The sequence below is a fragment of the Hyperolius riggenbachi genome, chromosome 10 (genome assembly GCF_040937935.1).
Source record: "Hyperolius riggenbachi isolate aHypRig1 chromosome 10, aHypRig1.pri, whole genome shotgun sequence".
In the NCBI taxonomy this organism is placed as follows: Eukaryota; Metazoa; Chordata; class Amphibia; order Anura; family Hyperoliidae; genus Hyperolius; species Hyperolius riggenbachi.
In genome coordinates, this window is record NC_090655.1 from 61,729,873 (window position 1) to 61,736,184 (window position 6,312).

Below are 6,312 nucleotides of genomic sequence, written 5' to 3' on the forward strand. Positions count from 1 at the left end.
ATTTAATTTAGAAAGTCACTATATGGGGATTATTTGGATCGAGTTAGTAGATTAATATGGGAAAACACAGATTGGTATAGTTGAGAAACATGGGAGGATATCACTTTAAGGATGTAACTATGTAAAAAAATGGGAATATAACACAATCAACTATAATTGGTGATGAGGTATGAAGAATATATAATACACACGATAGGTTTAAGTAATATAGGAGGTGTGTCTACAAGGGTTTTTGCTGGGGAGGGTGTGTTGGGATATGGGACAGTGCGTGCATCTGTCACGCACAGGACTCCAAGATAAAAAGATGGGGGTCAATTATAAATGAGGTTGGGGGCCCTGGGCGTCACAGATGTATGCAGTATGTAGTATAAGTGGGGGAATATATTGTGTTTAATAAGTAGGATGTGTTTGCAGATAGTCAATTAGTAGCAATGTATATCACTGATGGGGTGGCTGCAATATGTTCTCCAAGTATGGGGTAGGTGTAATATACAGTAGGATAAATTAGATTTGTGGGGTTGGAATTTGTGTCTGATATACCATTATATGGTAATATTGTATTGAATGGGACGGGTATTACAGGTAGCAACAGTTGTAATTAATTATATGAGGAATGTGATATATGTGTTTTTAATAAGTTTTTAATAAGTTTTGTACTATAAAGAATGTAACTGTTAAATCAGCGCAGCAATGAGGAGGTAATAATGACGCGCAGAAGGTGCATCTGTATTAACATATGCAGCTGCGCTTTTCATTCTGAGCTGCTTCAAAAAAATGGCCGCCGCTAGTAGGAGCTAATTTGCATATGACAATATGCGTAGGTTAAAAGCGTCTCAACGCAGCCACGTAGGCAAGCCCCTGATGAGTCATATGACGAAACCGGTAGGGCGTGGCCTCGTGGTGAGTGGAGAGACGCTAGCACGGCGGTGGTGAGGACGTCCGGATACTGCTTTTTATTTACATGCGCATGTTTTAAGTTCTAAATGTGAGTGCACTACTATCTTTTATTACTTTTTAATTAAACGGAGTTATGCTATGATACTCTTTGTCTGAGTTCATAAAGGGAGAAGGTTGTTGGTTGAGCTTAGGAAGTTTGATGAAAAACGGGATTTGCTGGACTGTCATGGTCGGCCACGGCATCTGGTGAGCCTTGAATTTTATTACTCTTGGATACACAGAGTGGTGGTGCTTCTGTTAAGGTTCTGGCACGGAGGGGTGCTATTATTACTGGTGGAGGGCTAATGATTTCAGGTCTCCATACAGTATTACGCTATTTGCTGTTCCCTGTCTCTGAGACACTAACAGGAGGAAGAGGCTGATCGTGTGGGATTACACTGTTATATCAAGGCGCTAGATGCTGACTGTAAATAATCAGCCCAACTATCCGGTGAGAGCGATACCTGCCAATATTGCAACTGCATGTCAGCTTTGATATAAAGCAGAGGAGTGTGACAGCTGCAAATTTAGTTACTGCCTGGGGACACTGGTGCTTGGACTTTTCTGGAGAGAGTGACTTTTCCTCTTGCAATCTGATTACATTCATGCTGTTAAGTACTGGCAAGTGTTGAGCGCCATTCTTAAAGATCAATTTTGTTTAGGGTGACTAATACCCACCCATATGAGTGGCGACCCACTTGTCAGTTTGCACCATCTGAGGAATTCTAGAGCATAGGTGTTAAGAGGAGCGCATCTACCATATTGTCTGGTATTCCTGAAAGTGCTCGGGAAATCGCAATTCGAACAGTTTGCAAGCACTTTGCGAGTCAATAGAAAGTATAGGGAAATCGCGAACTCTCAGAAAATGGTGCAGGAGCCGCATTTGCGACAGGATAGAAAGGTTATTGCTCATGTGAGAACACTCACATAAGCGACTGTTGCACTAGCACTTTTAAGGCGATTTAAAAAATCTGCTATTGCTATTAAAAAAAAAAAAAAAGCGAAGTCGCTCGTAGTGTGAACAAGTCCTTAGATTTTTTTGTTGTTGTATTACGTCTCTGGAACTACTGAGAATGTCACAGTACGTAATCTGTGATGATGCAGTTTATGACATGACAAATGTTCTATTATCTTGGTGAGCATCAAGGTTTCTTTATCTCCAACTCTGATGCAGCAGCTATAAAAAAAAAAGATAACCCAATCCTGTTATTTTAAACATAAGTAGCAGAACTAGAGAGAATGGTGCCCTGCAGCAGGCAGCAGCTTGCTGATAGGAGTCTGTTTAGTCCCCTCCAGGGCACTAGAGGTCACTGTCGCATAACAGACTGCACATTCATAATAAGAGAGCCTATCTGTTGCCCAAAAAGAAGGCCCTCTAGTGCCTGGAGAAAGTAGCAGCTGACTGTTTTTATCATCAAGGCTTGCTGCTGCATCCTATTCTCTGCAGTTCCACTGTTTTAGGCTTTTAACCACTTAAGTACCAGCGGTCTCTGCCCCCTTAAAGAGAATCTGTATTGTTAAAATCGCACAAAAGTAAACATACCAGTGCGTTAGGGGACATCTCCTATTACCCTCTGTCACAATTTCGCCGCTCCCCGCCGCATTAAAAGTAGTCAAAAACTGTTTTAAAAAGTTTGTTTATAAACAAACAAAATGGCCACCAAAACAGGAAGTAGGTTGATGTACAGTATGTCCACACATAGAAAATACATCCATACACAAGCAGGCTGTATACAGCCTTACTTCTGAATCTCAAGAGATCACTTGTGTGTGTTTACCTTCTGTCCCCAGCTTCTCTCATGCACTGAACATTACAGGCTTCCTGCAGACAGCTCTGCCTATGTCATTAATTCCTTAGTATGTGACAGACAAGCTCCTTTCACAGCCTCCAGAGGAGGATTTTTATCCAGCTCTCTTCTATCACTGATAAGATAGCAGAGAAGCTGCTGGCTTATGTAAATAAAACACACACTGGAGTGTGCATAGAGGAACAGTTCAACACTGAAGAACTTGGCAGCCTTCCAGACACAGGCCGACAAGTCTGACAGGGGAAAGATACATTGATTTATTACAGAGATGGTTATAGTAGAAAGAGCTGCAGAAAGCCAGATCACATTAGAATAGGTTTAGGAACTTGTAGGAAGGTAGAAAAACGTTGTAATTTTTGTTACAGAGTCACTTGAAGGACCAGAGACCACTGGTACCAGAAATGGCAAAACACCAACAAATCGCCGCAAATACCCGCTGCAACTGCCGTCCACTCCGCATGCCACGAACCTCAGGCCACCCATTCTGCTGTCTCTATGATGGCAGAGTGTTATGAGCCGGTCAGGAGCCGCTTTAGTTGGCTCCTGACCCTGTCTATCAATGTAAGCCAATGGGAGTTGCTTACGCTGATAGACAGGGCCAGAAGCCAATGAGATCTGCCCCTGTCCAGCTCACAGAGCTCTGCCTTCATAGAGATGGCAGGGTGAGTGAGCTGCGGCGGGGAGACAGCAGGAATGCGTGGCGGCGGGGAGACAGCAGGAATGCGTGGCGGCGGTGAGTTGAAATCTACACTCTGGCAACCAGATCAGCTTCAAAACAGAGCGTAGATTTCAACTAGCGATGTCCTAAAGTAGTTAAAATAAGCAGCAAAAACCAAAGTTGTGGTCAGTCCAGTTATCGCATTATTTCTATCAAAACTACATTTTCAAAAACAGAAGATAACGCCAACAGATTAAAGATTCCATATAAATTAAAATGGAAGAGTCTGACTTCCCTAGTTACAATTCCCTATCATTCTGGAATTCCATTAATTATTTTAACACATAAGATCCAACAAAGCCATGATTAGTATCTAATCTGTAGAATTCCGTTGTAACTATGCGACTGGTCAATTACTTGCAAAATCAAGTTTATAACAGGGAAGCTTGCCATCATTTGTATAGAGAAGTCACTCCCATTTCATGTCTTGTGACCATGTTAAAAAAAAAGAAAAAAAAAAAAAACCCTTAAAGAAAACCTGTACTGAAAAAAGTTCCCCTGGGGGGTACTCCCCTCAGTAGGAGGAAGCCTCTGGACCCTATCGAGGCTTCCCCCGTCCTCCTGTGTCCCACGGCGGTCCTGCTGCAACCCTCGGTACGCACAGGCGACAAATCCGACAGTCTGGGCAATATTTACCTTTTCGGGCTCCAGCGGGGATGCTGTTGCAGCTCTTCTGACGGAGATAGGCGAAAATAGCCGATCTCCGTCGGGTCCGCTCTACTGCGCAGACGCAGGTTACTTGTGCCTGCGCAGTAGAGCGGCCCAACGGAGATCGGCTATTTTCGCCTATCTCCATGGGAAGAGCGGATACTGCGCCTGCGCTGGAGCCACGGAGGTAAATATTTACATCGCCGCCGCTCCAGGAGGATTTTCTCTGCCGCCGTGGGACCGAGGAGGACGGGGGAAGCCTCAATAGGATCCAGAGGCTTCCCCCACCCGAGGTGAGTACCCTCCAGGGGAGTTTTTTTCATTACAGATTTTCTTTAAAGGGAACCTGAAGTGAGAGGAATATGGAGGCTGCCATATTTATTTCCTTAGGTGTTGCCCGGCAGTCCTGCTGATCCCTTTGGCTGCAGTAATGTCTGAATCACACACCTGAAACATGCATGTGGCTGATTGTGTCAATTTTTTGTTAGAAACATCTGATCTGCTGCATGCTTGTTCATGGTCTATGGGTTAAAGTATTAGAGACAGAAGATCAGCAGAAAGCCATGAAACTGGTATTGCCTAAAAGAAAATAAATATGGCAGCCCCCATATACCATCTAGCTTCAGGTTAAGTGAGATATACTGGCTGTGAGACCAATGCTAATACATCTGTAATTTGCACTGTTATGTTAGACACAACATAGATTTTCATAGCTGCTGTACCTTCACCCGGGTTGTGGGGGGTGAAAGGACAGTAGGACTGCAGTCACAGAAATGACACTGCATGTAAAACTACCATTTCAACCCTGTCATAGTGAAAGTACAAATTGTTTTATGCTATGGTTCTGCAGATATCTCTGGTGATAGTCTCAGACAACACAATACAGGGTGCATAGCTGCTGAATGAGCAGGTCAGAAAAGTGTTCCCCCTACACTAGTTTTACCTGGACATCATGTCCTTTTGTTTCTGTACACCCCTTGAGTAGAGGGAGGAGCCTAAGCAGGGTTGTAGTTTCATAATGCATCACTTCTGCTCAGTAGTAAATATGCAAAATATTCCCTAATGTCCCTGTAAGCTAGACACAAGTCCAGAGTGGCTGATGTGAAGTGTACCTGTTATTTTACACAACCATTCTAATCCAACTTGCAAACAAAAGCTGTTTCAGGCTAAATTGGCCTTCATCAGTGCAAGGCATGGATTAATATGGCTCTACAGATACAACTTGGAACACAGTCTTTAAAGTGCCCCCGAGGTGAGAGTTATATGGAGGCTGCCATATTTATTTCCTTTTAAAGGGACCCTGAACAAGTTTAAAAATGACAATTTCCACTTACCTGGGGCTTCCTCCAGCCAACCATAGGCCGCGGGGTCTCTTGGCGTCCTCCTGGCAGCTCAGTTATTCAGCAACTTCCTCCTGAAAGTCGCCAGTCTTCTTCCTCGCCGGCACAGGTCATCAAGTCGGCTGGCGTGAGAGTCCTGTGCATGTGTAGTTTGGAATTAGAGAGTCGCGCATGTGCAGGACTCTCACGCCGGCCGACTTGGTGACACGTGCTCAGCCAGGAAGAAGACTGCCGACTTTCAGGAGGAAGTCGCCGATTATTGGAGCTGCCAGTGGGACAGAGAGGAGCCAGGAAGACGTTGGGGAACCTCGGGGCCTAGGGTGGGCTGGAGGAAGCCCCAGGTAAGTGGAAATTATTATTTTTAAATCTGTTCAGGGTCCCTTTAAGCAATGCCAGTTGCCTGGCACCCCTGCTGATTCTCTGCCCCTAATACTTTTTAGCAAATCGGGGGTTTCTGACAATATTGTACAATCTGACAAGATTAGCTGTATGCTTGTTTCTGGTGTTATTCAGACACTATTGAAGCCAAATAGTCCAGCAGGGCCGACGGCAACTGGTATTGTTTGACCCTGATGCTGCCAGATTTATTTCCTGTTACTCACGCCTCGATTTTACTTTAAGCACTGCATAGTCTTCAAACAGCCTTAGGGCCCGTTTCCACTATTGCCACATGCAAATTCGCATAGCCAATACAAGTGGATGCGACTGTTTCCACTTGTCAGGATTTCTAAGCGTTTTCGTCCGCGTGAAAAATCCGCATGGCAGAGCCATCAGAATTCGCATACCGCTATGCAGGTGTATGCGAATTTTCATGCGAATTCGCATGGAATCAATGGACAAGCGCACAGGCACCGCCGTGGTT

The 6,312-nt window shown here is 44.4% G+C and overlaps 1 long non-coding RNA gene across 2 annotated transcripts in view; it reads left to right on the forward strand.

Moving 5' to 3' along the window:
* Nucleotides 1–6,312, forward strand: part of LOC137533830 (uncharacterized) — a 120,962-nt gene that overhangs the window by 112,431 nt on the left and 2,219 nt on the right. The gene's annotated exons all lie outside the window — the stretch shown is intronic.